Raw genomic sequence first — 17,655 nt, forward strand, 5'->3', positions numbered from 1 at the left:
ATTCGAAGACTAGCGTTTTGAAAACCTCCAATCCGTAACAAAAATTATTCATTGCATCAAATAACTACATATATCAGTTAATTAGGCGTCAAAAGAACTTGAAATATAAGACATTATCTTACAACGAAAGCAAAGAAATTATTTAGCAACAAGTTCCAATTTATTTGTCACTCAAGGCATACAGTTTGATCACGTGTTGTAAATAAAAATTTGATAAGAACATTTACCACTAAAAAAAAGATATGAGCTATTTTTCTTTTTTTTTACATTTACCGCACATATTCATGAAGATATTTTTAAGTGAACTACAATTATATACATATACAAACCTACACATATATACATGTAGACTAAGTGTTAGCCTTGTAACCCATAAGGCTCGTAGAAGAATAATTCGGAGGTAAATTAATTCATTGAAACCTCTCAGTTCAGATTGTTTACAAGAATAGTACATTTTAAGTCCTCTTAGGAGAATTCCAGATGAGAAATTTTTTTACTATATCCGTGAATGATTGATTTCATTCAAATGAGATTAAAGAAAGAATTAATTTTACCAATGAGACGTAAAACATATCTTTTCATACGTCTTTGCTTCCGAAATTATATTCATTCGGCCAAAAAAAGAATCAACTTCAGCATCCAAAATTAAAGTCAGTGTGTTATGCATATGTTTTTTGATATTAGGATTCGAATGACACGCATTTAGTGTGCACGAGTCGCTCAAATTCTGTGTTGAAATATTCTTTCTCGTTTTGTGGAAAAGTAGTATCAGTAACATTTTTTCGCAGCTTTCAACTGGCTTCAGAATAGTTTGAACAACTTAGAATAATTCAGAATAAATCCTTGCTTGCTGATAATTTCTTAATTTACAGTAAACGATGACTTTCGTGCATTAACTTATTTTTGAAAGGGACCAATTAATTAAATAGGGTAGAATATTTCTATAGAAACCTCTAGAGTTACCTTAATTTTCAATCAAAGGATAATTTTTTAAAATTTTTGCCGTTCTGAGCAATCAGCCACGATTTCCGTATTTTTGATACTCGCCTGGAGATTGTCTCAGACTTCCAGTCCCGATTTTTATTTCCCTTACGAGTATTAATACTGGAGTAGATACGGACCTCTTCATTATCATAATTCTATCACGTATTGTATAGCAGCGATTGAATTATTTTCCAGACCACAGCTTAAAATTTATAATATTACTTTCTTTATTTTCTTCGGAAGATTTTACCAACAAAATTGTGAACTTCGGCGTTCTTTCTCTTCCCCCCATCAAAATCAACAACTCTCATAATTTTTTTTTACAGCGGCAACCTAGAGACGAAAAGGTATTGAGGGTTTTCTTTGTCATTTAGATAATATTTTACACAATCGAAAGCAGGGGTGCCGAGTTATGAAAAAAATGGGGGGGGGGGGGGCAATTCCGGGTTCTTGCCCCGGGACATTTTATTGATATTGAGTTTTAAAATTTTTTAAAGCATTTTAGAAGAGTCATATGATCAACATTAGAACCCTGAAAACTCGACTCTCGATAACTGGACACTCCGGGGAAATTCTACAAGCGTAACACATTTTTTCTTCACCCCCATAACTAATTTTTGAGGGGGCTCGGGCCCCCTCAGGCATCATGGAGTCGGCGCCACAGATCGACAGTAAAAAAAAATGGTGCCTCGAAGACAGTAAAAAATTCGATCCAATCTGAACACGACACATTGAAAAACACAGAATATTCGTCAGCGTATCGTCACATTACTCGGGCATGAAGTACACGATTTTTCGGTCGCTTAAGAATTCCATATGGTCCATTCTGTCTGCAGGCTGGGATTCCACGCGGGAGATGAAAGGTGGGGTGAGAGGCCTCAGCTTCCAAAACATACGAGGGGCAGAAATGATTGCTTCCGTGCGGGGGGCCACCCTCACCAGCACGCGTGACCCCGATCCAACATTTGAAATCATTCCGTGATTTTGATAGGCCACCACAGACTTCCCCTCCCCTCCACTCTCCGCCTTTATCCCCGCCACCCGCACCACTTTTTCACTGTCGACTGCGTTCGACAGTTTGATGGCGCCGGAGTTTCCCATCCCCTCGCTGGGCGGCATCCTTTTCACTGTGATCGTGGCGAAGACGCGTTTTATACGCGTTTTCCCCCGCATCGATAACAATTATTATTATGTCGGAAACGTTTCGACACAAGGCTCTCATGTCTTTTTGTCCTCCACTACCGTTTGAGGGGACGCTGTTAACGTCGGACTGCATCTTTAACATATGTTTGGTTGCCAAGGGTTGTTTGAAAAAAACAAAGGATTGCTAAAGCCTGAATCATGCGATCATTTTTTTTTCGTCATTTCCGAGTGATCACTCGAGCGATTGTATACGACACTTCATTTTTAATATGATGAGTTTAAGGCCGTGAAATAAATACATTATTATGATTACAGGGCATATAAAGTAGACCGTATACACCATATGCATACCTCAATTTCAGCGGATGAAACAATAAAGAAATCGGATTTAAACAGCCTTCAGCTTAAAGTTTAAACAAGTGCAGTGGCGAGTTGTCGACTACCTTTGACCAAAAATGAATGGTCATGAGAAAGGTATGCATGCCCTTGATTTATAGAGATAAAAACTCCACTGTTTGCTCCCTTTGATGTCTGCCACCAAATGCAAGATAAATATTTACCTTCCCAGTCCAAGAACCCATATACCCATTAACCTGGAAGCAATTTGTATAAAATCTTCACAGGAAGAAGATTGTATAGATAAGGATGTCGAGTAGATATGAAACAATAACCCATTATTAATGTCAGTATTTGAATACCTGCGGTGAGGGAAAATTCCTTTCATGTTTTGGGTGGTGCAAAGTTGTAAATGAGTTGGTGGAATGTGACGTGCAGTTTCCTGGTGTTCTCTGGCTATGTATTTCCAATACAGGATTTTAATTGAAGTCTTCATAAACGTTTGAAATAATCTAAACTGTACATGTAAGAGTTCTTAAAATAAGAATTTTTTCATACTCTTATTTCGTTTATCATCAGCGATGGTTCAGGACAGGGGCGCAGCTTGGAATTAAGGCTGGGGGGGGGGGGGGGGTTAGGTGCAACTAATACCAGGGTGTGTGGGGGTATGGAATACCCACTAGGATAAGCGGTAGGTGTGAGATTAATAAATTGCGGAATTTTTAAAATAAATGGTTCAAAATGGTGAGTTTTACGGCCTTCTGAGGGATATTTTATTAATCCTTACACTATTCTATTAGCATTATAAATGAAATTAAATTAAATGGATTAAACTTAAAAATTTCTCTGAGCTCTGGGGGGGGGGGTTTATCCCCCAAACCCACCAATCCACCATATGGGGTATATAACCAATAGCTTAAACAAAATACGCTGTTAAACGTTTACAGGTTTATTATATTCCCTTAGAAAATGGAATTATATGAAGCTTACAATTAATGATGAATAGCAGGCTTTTGTAAAATGAAAAGTAGAAACAAATTATGAAAAAAAATGTGCCGCATCCAATAATCGAACCAAGAACCTACGTATAGGAGTCAATTACCGTAACCACTACCTACAACCGCTACTAAACTAATAAGTATAAGAAACTAAGAAGTACTTCTGCATTTTAGAAGGAAATATAAAGAACCAGCAAATGTTTAACAGCTTTTTTGTTTAAACTACCAATTGGTTACATAACCCCATATGGGGGGTGATTCGTGTACACTGTACAGCTCCCAATGAACTCTACAACACTACTAAGTTCTATTGAAATCTGAGTCACAGTTTTGTAGCACTCCCCTTGCCAGAGCAGTACAATTCTCTACTCATCTTGATGTTTTCTCTCTCTCTCGAATAACGTTTTTTAGCCGATTGAACAACATAATATGCACCTCAGTCTTTAAAAATAAATGGTATTTCCAAACTTCAGCGGAAAATTTCAATGGACGATAAAAAAATAGAAGCAGAATTAGCAGCCGTAGGTTTAAACAATTGCAGTGTCGAGTCGGCGGCTAGCGCTTTGACGCATCTAAATCTTCCGTTCAGTGAGTTGCTTGGCGGTGGCGGGACAAGATTAAGAGGGGTCTTGGCTCCCATCCCCACAGCGATCCGCGTTCCCCACTCAATGCCAGCCTATCCTCCCATCCTCCTTTACCCCATCAAAGCTTCTTGCGCATTCCGGCGTCGCCTAATGAAACATTCTCCACGGAAATCTCAATAGGGAGGAGAATTCCGCGTGTTTCGTATTAATTGACTCGTTTTCATGCATGATTCTCTAGTCTCTTACCGGCTCATTTTGAGAAAATTGAAAATTGGAAGAATTATTTTAAAAAGTAATAATCCGCAATCTCTTTGTTTTTAAAAGATTTATTGAGATCCTCAGCCGTTGTCGTATGCGCCAAAGGATAGCAATTTATCATATAGCAGGCTCCTTAGATCAAAAATGAATGTTATTGTGAAACAGAAAATCATCCTAAATGGACTTAACGTAGGGGTCACGTCGCAGGTACAAAATAAAATTCCGCGTTGGTTTTCTGAAACGGGGGAATTCGAAGCAATGACCAATCCCAGCCTCTGAACCGGGAATCTTTCACAAGCACTCACTCAACTCAAAGGAAACGATGTGAGGGTCAAAGGAGCCTCGCTGAGTATTGCGGACGGATTTGCAGAAACGTTCGGAAATATGCGTCCCAGTGTATTGTAAATAACGAACACATTAAATGAGGACACATCACACATTTTTTTACACATAGCCTAGGTCATTTTGAGAGGAGTTAACATCCATGCAATGATTTTCATCATAATCAGAGACCGTAAGCGTTTGTTGAATCGAGGTAGAATTAACGAAATAAACTATGAAATCTAATTGTAATAGGGGCCAAATTCATTAATTTGATATTGCAATGAATAAAATTCAAACAAAAAAAATCTAAATTTCTATGCCATAACGTAATCGTGCATTCAAATGTGATAAACAACTCCGAAACCCTTATATGTTCGCGTTTAAATTTTCAATGCTGTGATAATAAAAATAAAAATCGCGAGTCAAAAAATACTCCGATCCACTGGCATCATAACAACATGGCCTTGCAAAAAGAATTTGAAAGAGAAACGTGGAAGGAATATTTTTGTTTTCTGCATGACTTTTTTTCTTCTAGCTTCTTAAGTGCTAAAAGTCCTCTGGGGTTCTAATTTTCCATCCCAAAGTTCTCTAAGTTGCGATTAGCTGGCAATATTTAAAAGCTCTTTCCTAAAAAATCCTTCATTTATATATCACTCGGAACTATAATAGTGGCACGCTTAAAGGATATGGGTAAGGGAAGCAATACAAATAAAGAATAGGAAAATTCAATTCTATATGAGGCAGGAAATTAAAGTGTATTTTTGACAAAGGAAATTAAGCTAACAAGGAAAATAAGGAATTGAAAGGGACAGAGATATGAATAGTGGAAATTTTATTTGACATGTTCCAATTCCAACTACAATTAATTCCAAAGCATTCAAGAATTTTATCTCACGGAGGAATTTTGACGCTCTGTCATCCGTGCAGTTAATGATTTGTTAAAATATCGCAAAACGCGAAAACTCATAATAGGAATGCGAACAAGATAAATATGGGTCATAAATTCTTGATTATTCATAATAATGTAATTGTATTAGGATGCTTCCTGGTAGATAACCGGAAATCATTTTGCCTGCTTAAATGAGATAGTTTCGATTAAATCTACACAAAACTGTGATTGCCGCAGTAAAGAAGGGTAGCTTTGAATTGATAGTTTTTTAAAGTAATCATAAATTCCTATTTGAATTTTTAAAAGTAAATTATTTACCTCTGATTACCTTTTTTTCTCAGATATAAGTGATAGTCCGGAACAATTTCTGTCAAGCAATATTCGGATACTCTAAGATATTCTTAAAAACGAACTGTACAATACATAAATATGATCGAATCTGTAATCTGAAACTCTTGATTACGATGACAGTTTAAAATTACATTTCCAAAAAATTAAAAAGTGGGTGTTATATTATATCCATAACACGATTGTCCCGAAAATATTGGTGTCAAAATCGAAGAGACAATATTTCAACGTAATGAAATCAAACACCTTCCGAGGAAAGACCAAGCAAGTTCTGATAAATTTTTGCGTATCGTACCCATGAAATATTTTACTACACGAAGAAAATATACGCATTCATTTGTAGCGTTTCCAAAACTCATGATAATAGGGTAGTTTCCTTCATCAAAGAAAACGAAAGGCATTGATTACGATTCGTTACCCACCATTAGTGTATTCATAATACACAAATTATTTGGTTTTTGAAATACCGGTTTAGACGAATGGCAAGGGTCAAATTTTATCCTCATTTGAAAAAGGCCAGATTGGCGCCCATGCGATTCCACTCCGCATGACGTCACAGGGACCTAGTTTCTACACGAGAGGATAGGAGTTATACATCGTCCTAGGTTACCAATGCATGCATGAGGCACAGAGCTCAGGGAAACATGTCTTAATAATCACCTATTAAAACTGGCTAAGTTCGGAAAGTTTTCTTCGTTTGATAAGGTATTAATAATCCTTATTTAAGCCAAGCGCTACCATCCAGCAAGGTACTCGGCTATCCGCTAGCATCGTGCGACGTATCAGCGCTAAGCCTCGCCTCAAGGTCACCTCACCGGGCGGGAGGGGGAACCAGAAATACGACGTACGGAGATATTTCCCGGCATTCATACTTAAGCGTCGCGTTTTCGCGCGCTTGAAAATTTTCACTTTTCATTTGATCGCGAAAAATAGATGTTGTCATTTAAAAATCTAAAAGCGTGAAATACGTACTCCAGGAGTAATAATCTTTCGATTAAAGCAATAAAAAAATAATAGGAAACCACCCTATTTGCTGTGACTTTTCGTTGCCGAACAGCAAAACAGCGGGTATAAAAAAGGATAATTATTACAAATATAAATATTGCAAAGGGATCTAAAAAATAACCTTAAATAACTTGTCTCTCCGTCTCTCATTGTCGTTGAAACATCATTTCCTAATTTTGGCCTCCAGTTTGGCCTCCAGATTTGGGAAACCGGTCACTTAAATCGCACCGTTTGCAGAGGTTTGAAACAGAATTTTTATACATGCGTTCAACTTGGAATTGACTGTCCCCAAAAATTGTGAGAGAAGTAGAAATTTCTCCTCATATTATATAGCATTAAAAACTTATATTGCGTCACTTATTATTGAGTTAATTCGTTTTTTTCCCAAATTGGTGCGATATAGGCAACCTTCCCCTATCGTTTCCTCTTCTTCGCCGGAGGTCCTACCGAATTATTTACATCTTGCTTCATATCTTCACGCAAATCATTATTATCAACATGTATAATACCAATCGGCTAACAAGGAATAGAAAATACAGAAAGGGGATATTAGGTAGTAGATAGACTTCTCAATGCCTCGTTTTTCATGAATGTGTGGAGTTTATTCCCTCTTGAACTTGGAAATTAAAAAAAAATACCTCGACAAATAGTACTGAAACTTTAAAACATAACGATTTAAATTGCATTGTAATCTAATAACGCAAAAATGTCGTTATTGTTCCACGAGAATAATACCTGGCTGGATGTTTTAGGTGAATATTGTAAAAGAGTTATAAATAAAGTAAACAGGTGGAAATTTTCATTGAAGCTAATCTTACGTAGAATTATGAACGAAAATGGCATTGAATATTTTATCTTGGGTCTGCATCAAGAGCACTAACGCAATCCATTAACACCGGTATTTTGTTAATTCATAGGATCTCACCTGTTGATATGATTATTAAAAGATTAACAAAAATAATAAATACAGTGAGGTCCTGTGTTACTAAATGGACATAGACACGGCCATACCAAGTATGAGTACAAAATACCATGGAGGTTACTTTAGAAAATGAAAATTTTATGTAGCAATGTGTGACGATATACATTGATGATGACACCACGGAACTGACTTCAATTTCGTTTGTCGTATATTAACCAATGCGATGGTAAAACGTATGGTGGTAAAAAGTATTGCAATTGTTGGTGGAAAGATAGTTGACACCTCTCGCAGATAAAATAATAACTCTTTCTCTCGGTATATGACACACAGTCGTAATAAGGATCGAAACCCAAGTTCTTGTCACCACGGCGCCAAGTGTTTACTATCGCATTTTTTCACGGCTACCGCGGCTAAGTCGCTCCTTATCGAGCCTTATGTCAGGGTAATCGAGATGTTACTAGCGAGTTATCAATTACCACGTCAGGAAAAATAAGTAACCGCTTTCTGCCCAATAAGGTATATCGATGGCTAAGTTCTAACAACACGTATCTCAAATTCGGCCTATTTGAGACAGGCTTATTAAACAAAGTGTAATAACATTAAAAAATAAAATACAAGCAAAAAACAACTCTTTATTTGCAAATGAATGCTTCTTTTTCCGTTTTATGAATTTTTGGTGTTTAAATTCAGTGTACAAGTAAAAATATTACTCGTTTCTTGCTCTCCTGAAAAGTTACTATTTTGGAGATGCGTGTAGAACGTACGATTGCACGTAGAACTTAGCCATCGATATGTGGCCTACAGAATGACCTACATTCTGGAAGGCGCACACCTATTTGTTTATTCTTTCAGTATTCGACCCAGATAAACCTACTATATCTCCCATACTATCCATAATATTCACACTCATCTTAGGCGATTTAAAAAACTATATTTACCGAAAATGTCATCTATTGATTATCAGCTGTTATGAGAGGAATGTGGTGATTCAGACAGAGTGAGAATGAGATAGAATAACTATTAGACAATATGACAATTATCCTAGCAAAGCACAAAAGTACCTTCAGATAAAAGTATTGCGTTTCCATCTTTTCCTGGATATTTCTCTCAACTGGTTAAAAGTTTTAATTTTAACTGGCTATATTAATCTTCAAGAGGGGAATGAATGAAACTTAAAATCATGAAACTTCATTGGTATGATAAGGAACAGAACGCAATTCAGGGAGCTGTATAGCGAGAGATGAAAAAGGAAAACAGCTGAACTTCGAGGCCTTTGGTAAAAGTGCTTTGATTGGCAACCGGCATCCCAGAAGGAATTGGCAGCAATTCTCATAGCGAGTGGTGATTTCACACTGAAGCTTCTTAATTCAGTCCTTGGTGCGGGATAATCTAGTTACGAGGCTGGGCACGATCTCACAGAGACAACGCTGTCATCAGCACTTGACAGCGCTCCGAAGATTCAACATCTTTGAGACGCAGGCAGTAACGACATAAATACATAAGAAGTATGTAAAGTAAATATGTCATTTAAAAAATCCTATGGTAAAAATTCAATCACAACAAATGAATTACCCAAACGCTAATAAATCATTAAAAAAATATAGAAGATGAAAAATTATGAATACGTTTCCAATTTTACGTCCAATAAACAAATTCGTTATTAAATAATTACGTGTTCTGAGGAAAAAACTGCGTTCATGCTGTCTAAAAATTATACAGGCTAACCAAAATCATTTCTAATTAAAGTAAAGCTAGAAAGGCAGAATAGAGTGCTGCAACGAGTACGGAATAGCTCTATTACTAAACTCTTATTAGCAGTAGAACTGAACGGTAGAACTACAGAAAAGGGATACGTTTGAAATTTTTATGATTGTTACGGAGCTCAATACGATACGTACTATATGATTGAATACCAAAGCTTCATCGATAAAAGGGGTGATGATGGAGAGAAATAATAAGCCCTTGGTCTAAGGGAAGCCATGAGTAAAGAGCGATTAGTCTTACATTGTAACGGAGGCCAAATTAATTAATAAGAAAACAAATGAGGAAGTGCTCGCAATGCCGTATGAGGAGAAAAACGTGCACCAAGAGATTAGGAGGATGCTGCGAAGGCTTTAGGAGTGGGGAGTTGAGGGTTGAAGGAACAGTGAAGGTCGTGACGTAGAGAAGGATGTTGGCCAAGTCGGGCGTGGGACAAAAAAATAAGAAAATAGACTCAGGGTCGAAGGCGATGACGTAAGAAATGAGCTCGGGCGAAGAATGAAAATATATAAGAAAACAAAAAGTAACTGAGATACACATTGAAATAAGTAATAGCAATTGAAACACAATAGAATAAGGAGAATTAATGGAATTGAAAATTAATTGAAATTTCATACAAATTATCAGGGAATTCCAGTGATAAAAACTATTACAATTAGAGAAACAGTAAAATACCTTTGTTATAAGGCGTCGCGGTTACTAATATTAAATGCAATACACCCGGTTTTAGCACTCATCAACTTATAGATTCCTATTTCACAAAGTACATGCAATACATGAAATTGAGGTACAATATGAGCATTTATGAATTTATGCACAAGGCCTACAGATATCAGAACTTCCTCCGTTATAACGACGGACAATATGGACCATCCTGTAGAATAGCTCTATATGTCCCACCCCGAAGCGGAGAAGGTCAGTCAATTCCTGGCAGTTACCGAAAAAATATAGCAACTTTAGTATCAACTTTGATCCTCACGCTATGAGTGTATTATTTGGCGCTTTGCTAATTATGTTATTCATTACTACCCATCATCAATTGTCACAGGGCTCAAATTAGGCATAGACTATTAAAAGCAAATAAATATAAAATATGTACTCAAAATGGAAACTTTTTTCTCTAGATAACACTATCAGCATATCAGATGGATTTAACAAAGCCTTCTTAGGGAGAGTATACAGATTTAGCAATCCTTTGGCAAAACAATAATCCAGTAAGCAAAAAAGGCAACTCAAAATGAATCTGCGTCTTCGAATTCAAGGTCCTCTGATGATGGTTTATCTTTCCTATGGCATTTGAATGGAAAGCATCAGATAACACCAGGAATGAGAGACGCATTCAACTTAACATAAACATGGCGTCAGCAATAGGCATTAGTCTTCCGCGATGGAGACATGGGAGTCACAGACGCTGAGAACAACAATAGACAAATAATTGACGAGCATTAGGGTCAAAAGTGAGAATAAAATAATTCACAGAAATAAAACATCGACACAAGGCATTAACTGCCGTGGATTAAGAGAAAAAAATCACATCATGCATTTCATGGCATGTAACTCTATTTCATACGTCAAATACCTAAATAAAATCCATTAAAATTTCGAATACGTGCCCGTTTTGCGCAATGGCCTACCTTACGCATAAATGTTGATGAATTAACCGCGATATCAATACATAGGGAGTTTATTGGTGATGCAAATGATCTATTATCAAACAATAACTGTGAAATTTCAAAGGACTTTTCTTTTCTGGGAGATGGCATTCAGAGTCAGAGCATTTGGATGCGAGACAAGAGCACGAGGGCAGCAAATACATAATGTGGTCGTTCTATCATGATTGAAATTGCGAGCCATTTAAATAATTTAGCAGATGGAAGGCACAGGTTAGTAGCCACCAAACAAATCCACCCCAATCAGCCTTTATATATCTCTCTCTCTCTCTCGTAAGTTTCGACTTAGTAAATTGCCGCCCACTTTTCATGGGTTCATGACGTCATTGGAGCTCAGGTTCATTACTTCGTTCAGGGAGAATCTTTCACTGAGAGAAAGAATCGCTCTCAATCCTCTAATAAACAACGAATATCGCGAGGACCATTCACAGGTCCGAGTAGTAGCTGAGAAACGGCCATCTGTTTTGCATGAGCTCGTGACGTCATCAACTTAACATCGAAAGGTTCAAGTCTGTCGATGTTTCGCCAGGATTAGCTCGAGAAAAAGGTTACATATCAATACGGGTCATTCCACTTTTTCCGGCTCTATCAAAATCGACAGTAAACAAAAATTGGTGAACGAGTCAATGCCAAATTGATAGAACGGATATAATTGGTCAAGAAATCAACTGATACTGATATGGGAGAGTGTGAGGGAAAGACGCATCGATACAAGAAGGCTATTGCATGAGAAGGCACAGTGATAGGTAGCTTCATCTCACGCACATACACCGAATGTCAATCCCTGTAAGGGCGGTAAATTCCCTTTTACGTGCCGTTTGTGTGGTTCAAAGAACATTCACGATTCGCCTATTCCTATAGGAATACGGCATTTGGAGGAGGCAACCGACAGCCGAGGTCATTTGCGCCATGAGGGAAGGGTAGGCAAGGAAGGGTGGAGTGAAACTTGGCGTCGGCATTAGCCTGCTCTTAACGAAAGGCGCCAAGAGGACCACGGCTTAACGTCCCATCCGACGGACGGAGTGTTGCGCTTGAAATGTCCTCCACACAACATTCAAGCAGGGATCGGGCAGTCTCTGAAAATTCTCTGCCGCTGCCGGGATTTGAACCTGGGCCTACCGGGTGGGAAGCCAACACTCTAGCCACCACACCAACTATAGGAATACGGCACTGAATCAATGTTATAAATATCGGGGGAATGAATAGAGTCAATGCGGAAAGTCATGAGGTATATCGAGTCGTATTATCTTAGAAATTCCATTCCAATAACGTGTAAACACAGGATCACATGAAGTAAAATCTGATGCTTTCCCGGCGAATATGTTCAAAAAAGGCTATTCGGGCTTCCAGCCGGGTGGTCGGCAGAATGGAGGGAGACCACCCGGCTGGAAGCCCGAATAGCCTTTTTTGGACAGGATCACATGATTTGGGGAACTCATGCAATACTAAACAGCACGAGTGGGAGAGAATATTAGTATAAAAGATTCAGTTGAATGTCTGCATCTACGATTTATAGCTTGCATTATGTTATGAACGAGACTACGTTGAAAAGAAAAAAAAACTTTCGGAGAGTGCCAGTTGAGATTTGGATGGCAATAAAAAGACGCGCAGTAAAAAATAAAAACATGAAAGAAAGTCATCTTCAAAATTTTTATTGGCTGAGAAACGGTGGCTTCTATTATCTATCCGTTTCTGACACACGGTTAAATCTTAGGAAGTATTTTTAAATTATTTTTATTTTAAAATATAAGGAAACAATATTTTTCCCAGTTAAAAATTACCAGACCATCTTTCTGATAATCGGATATTATAATCTTATCTCATTACGTGTTTGGCGAAGATATCGGACCAAAGTAAGGCAAGACCATAGCATGCAGTCGTTCAATAGCATTGCCGATTACTGAAGCTGGTATTTATCAAGCGGAGAAGAAAATCAATTGCTTGGAGTCGGCATAAAAATTATCCTACGATTTCAGTCATTTGGATCACTGAAACCCGATTCAGGACATTTTGTGAATACTTTATCGGGATGACCACTTTAGATATCATGAATGTCAACAATCACTTCCATCAGGAATGCGGTCGCTGCGAAGGTGCGTAAATATTTGGACTTCTAGTTGAGTTGTCTCTGGGAGTCTAGATCAAGACTTTTAACAATTATTATAAGACTTTTCAAGAAAAATCTGCAGATGAAGAACGACTTCATTCGATTTTGTAAGCAACATGTCCCAATATAATTTATTAGAATGAAGGGAACTAGATGCTGTGTGTGGCGGATCCAATAAAATTCTTTGATTTGATATATAAATATAGGTTTAAAAAATTAATTATGCAACGAATAATAGTGCCGTACCAAACTTAGAGGGTTATACGTTCAAAATATTTAATTTTTAAAAGAAAAAGGAATGAAAACATCGCTGACAGATGTTATGATATTTTCAAAGCTGTTTCCCTAATGCAATGGAAATGAGAAGTTTATATTGCATGCGCAAGTAAAGGGAAACTCTTTAGCTTTTTTATGTCGCCAGTTTGCAAGGTCTAACGGGTCCCCTAGGAAATGTCCTTAGGATAAATGAGAATAAAAAAATGAACCGCTCCTGTAGCTAGAACGGTAATTGTTTATCTTTGAATGCGATAATATGCCAGAGAAAATGCTCGAACCCACTTAAAAAATGGAAAAGAGTATTTTAAAAATTTATGAAGGTAAACAGTCAGAGGCCATGGTGGTTCCACCAGAATGGATAATTAGCATCATTTGCTACTCATCATACTGTCATCATCACTGTCGACTCCACCTGAATACCTTTATTGAATAGCTATAAATTGTTTATTTTTAAAATAAGAGCAATTTTTCAATACTTATTCAAATAAAATATGTTGATTGTATTAATCCACTGAGGCGATTCCTTAAAGCAACATGTTGAAACCAATCAACGGATGATACAAATCCTATTTTTTATAGTATACTGTGATTGCTTTAATATACTGGGTAACATTTTTCGGAAAAACGAAATGTCAAATGCCAAACACTCAATGGTACAACGTTATTGGTCATAAATTCAGCATAAGGGTACAATTAAAGATTTTTTTTCGCAAAATAGTTTTGGTGTTAATCTCCGTGCCAAAGTTAATAAAAAGCAAGTTCCGACTAGCCCCGTTGCGCAAATGTGACTTCTCGAAAACATAAGTCTCACAGAAAAACAGAGACGTATTAGCCCTGCCCAGATAATGCTGCTGTAGCGACGACCAGAAAAGCATTTAGAATGAAAATTTCCAAGTTATAGTATCTATTTATAATTTTCCCATGCACTGCACTCCAATCTGAGACACTTTCACTTCCCCAGTGGAGGGCCAATATGCTTAGAAAGTTCTACTTGAAATTTGCGAAGCCGAACAAGTCGCTCTTTAAATTTAAGGCTTCCAATTTTATGACAATATGAATATAAATCACTCACACCAAAATCAGAAAGTAATTGAATATAATTATTAAATGCATTCTTAATGGTATCTTACGGCGCTAAATGTTGAAGTATTATAATTACTCGTCAACATTAATTACTGGAGAGGCAAATGAAAGTATTAATGTATACATATTTAACAGCATAAAAATATTTCTATACTATACTTCTACTGTAAAAAGCATTTCAAGGGCAGTGCTACAATGTGAAAATATAAAAATTTTAGCATGCAAAGGATTTCAGCAGTGCAACACAAGTGCGCAAGTCGGTGTCAATCAACCAATTGTTATTTTTATTGTTTTATTCAATATAACAAGGTGTCTACGTGAGTTTCGCGGGAGTCTATGCCTGCCGGGGTAATAAAATGATACAAAATGCCGCACACAGTCGACCATTCATGCACGCATATATTTACGATTCGTTTTCATTCAAGTTCCATGACGTCTTCTGCGCATGCGCTTTAGCCTACCTGGTACGAGTGTTTCGAGCTCACGTGAATGTGATTGGAGATACGGCAAGCAAAGGCGAACTTTGTCTTAATGTGGGTTATAACGCAGTTATCAACTAGACTTCGACATAAATTTAAAAGATAGGTAATATAAAAAGGTATATTTCAAGGAAGAGGAAATCAGAAAATCTTCATAATCTACTAGTAAATAGCATCAGACGAGTAATCGGCCGTAAGCATTTGCTAATCCTAAACTAAAAGGAGGAGCAGTTTTAGAAGAAAATTAAAGAAGAAATGAATATTTATACCATCGCAGCGCTGAATAAAGCATTTAAATATTTCAATAAAGTATTGAAATTTGGGCGTACGATGCATAAATATAATGCTAGTTTCAAAATTTAAGTGGGCTAAATTACTCTGGCACGAGACTTTTCCCTTTGTTAATCAAAACATCAGTCGTGTTGCCATTTTATTAAGTGAAGAAGTAAGTCCTATGTCACAAAAAGATGAAAACCATGCCACTTTAGTTACTTCCGTCCTCCTATTGAAAAGGGTATGTCATAAACACACGAGACGGTTTAGATCACTTGAAATCAACGCTTCTAATTAATGTTAAGTCGCTCATAAATTAAAATATATAATGAACAAAGAATGGGCGTGAAGACAAGGCAAATCACCAAATATACATGAAAAATACAAATACGACCTGAAAAATCACTTCAAATCAACTTTATCGTTTAAACGTTGATACTTTTGAGTATTCCTACGAATAATTATACCTAATTTTATGAATTTAATAAATACATATGGTTTCAGGAACATAGGTACCCCTTTGGAGTTAATACTCCGTTTTGGCTCGCTCCGCTCCGGTAAACGTTTACGGTAATAAACGCTCACCTCCGAAGTTTGGAGAATTAGAGGTGAGCGTTTACGCGGATTCGTATCGTTGGGGTCCTAGATTCGGCGGGCGATAGTTGAGCACTCGTGCGGTGGAGGTATCGAAACGAATCCCTAAAAGATTAAGACGTCGAAAATTAAATTTAGAAAAAAATGCTACGCGAAAATTCGAATCACTCACGCTGCTAGCGGTATCCCTCGCTGTCTACCTTCCGGTTCGATCACCCGGTGCGCCTCAGTTTCCTCCGCTTCCTCTTGCGCGACTCGGGGTACAAGCAAGGCGAGCCTCGACCCGTCGGCCTGCCCTCCTGATCCAACCAACCCGCGGAATGCAAGTCTCCGACGCCGCTCCTCCGGCCTTCTTCTTGTCCCCCCGCGGACCAACCTTCCGTGCGAGCCGTCGTGGCGACTACAACTCCTGTCCAGACTCCACCGTGCAGAAAGACACTCCCTCGGCAGCGAGGACCACCACCAACACCACTTGTGTAGGCTGTGCGTCACCGACCGCCTAACTGCCTGGTTCTTCTAAAACGAAATCACACGAGCTTAGGAGAGCAAAGCGGCTATGCCGACCACACCGACAACACTGACTGGAGGACGAAAATGAACTTGCGACAATGGCCAAGAGGAGTACTGCTTTCTTTCCCCCCCTCCTGCACTCCCTTTGTTTCTCTGCGTCTCGGCTTTTATTTTCGGTACGTCACAATCCGCGCATCACAACTACCGCCCCCAGTGTTTGTCGTCGCTACGGCACCCGCGGATCGCGATGGACGAGTCACGTGAGTGTTTCGAAGAGCCCGAGGGGATATGGTATACGTTTCGTGGGCAATTCCAGGAGACCTCGCGTGTGGATAGAGGTTCGCAGTCGGTGATGGTGAGTGCATCTGTCGTTGTGTAGGTGCCAGTGCGTATTTTGAATGGGGGGAGGGGGAGGAGACTGCGTGGGAGGGGAAGGGAGGTGTTGAAAGGGGAAGGGGGGCCGGAGCAGAGGAGGAGCGGGAGGGGTAGCCTGTTGCGGGACAGGGAGCGGTGGATGGGGGATTAGTGGGGAATAGATCGGTAGATTGAGAGCGGACGGGAAAGTGGGGAAACAGGGTAATACAGGGGAGGGGGGAAGTGGATTACCCCAGGGTGTGTGACAGGGATTAACCATTAAGGTGCGTTTACACTGGGTAACATGCTATACAAACAAGTCACATAAATGTGTTTTACGAAAAAGTTACAAATCCGTGTAACAAGTTACATGTAACATTGGTTAACAAATCAAAAATTCGTGTTATATAACAAGTTTTTGGTTTCCCGCACGAAGTGGGAAAATGTGTATCATAAAATCAACTGATTCGGGCGTTAGTTGGTGGAACGATGAAATGTTCATGGTGAAACAAAACCCAGCACTATTCCACAAAATTTTGATTATAGCAGTCAACTAGTTTCGACGTTTATACCGTCATTATCAAGACTAGTCTTGTCATGGTTATTCCACAAACTTTTGATTATAGCAGTCAACTAGTTTCGACGTTTATACCGTCATTATCAAGACTAGTCTTGTCATGGTTAGTCTTAATAATGACGGTTAAAACGTCGAAACTAGTTGACAGCTATAATAAAAAGTTTGTGGAATATACTGGGT

At 38.3% G+C, this 17,655-nt stretch overlaps 1 protein-coding gene across 1 annotated transcript in view; it reads right to left on the reverse strand.

Annotated features, from left to right (window-relative positions):
- The window catches only part of LOC124158708 (proton-coupled amino acid transporter-like protein CG1139), a 56,032-nt gene extending 39,124 nt beyond the window's left edge, over positions 1–16,908 (reverse strand). The window contains exon 1 of the mRNA XM_046533950.1: positions 16,207–16,908. The gene's annotated coding sequence lies outside the window, so the exon portion shown is untranslated. The remainder of the gene's footprint in view (positions 1–16,206) is intronic.
- Between the last annotated feature and the right edge of the window lie 747 nt (positions 16,909–17,655).

The sequence above is a fragment of the Ischnura elegans genome, chromosome 5 (assembly GCF_921293095.1).
Source record: "Ischnura elegans chromosome 5, ioIscEleg1.1, whole genome shotgun sequence".
NCBI classification, from domain to species: domain Eukaryota; kingdom Metazoa; phylum Arthropoda; class Insecta; order Odonata; family Coenagrionidae; genus Ischnura; species Ischnura elegans.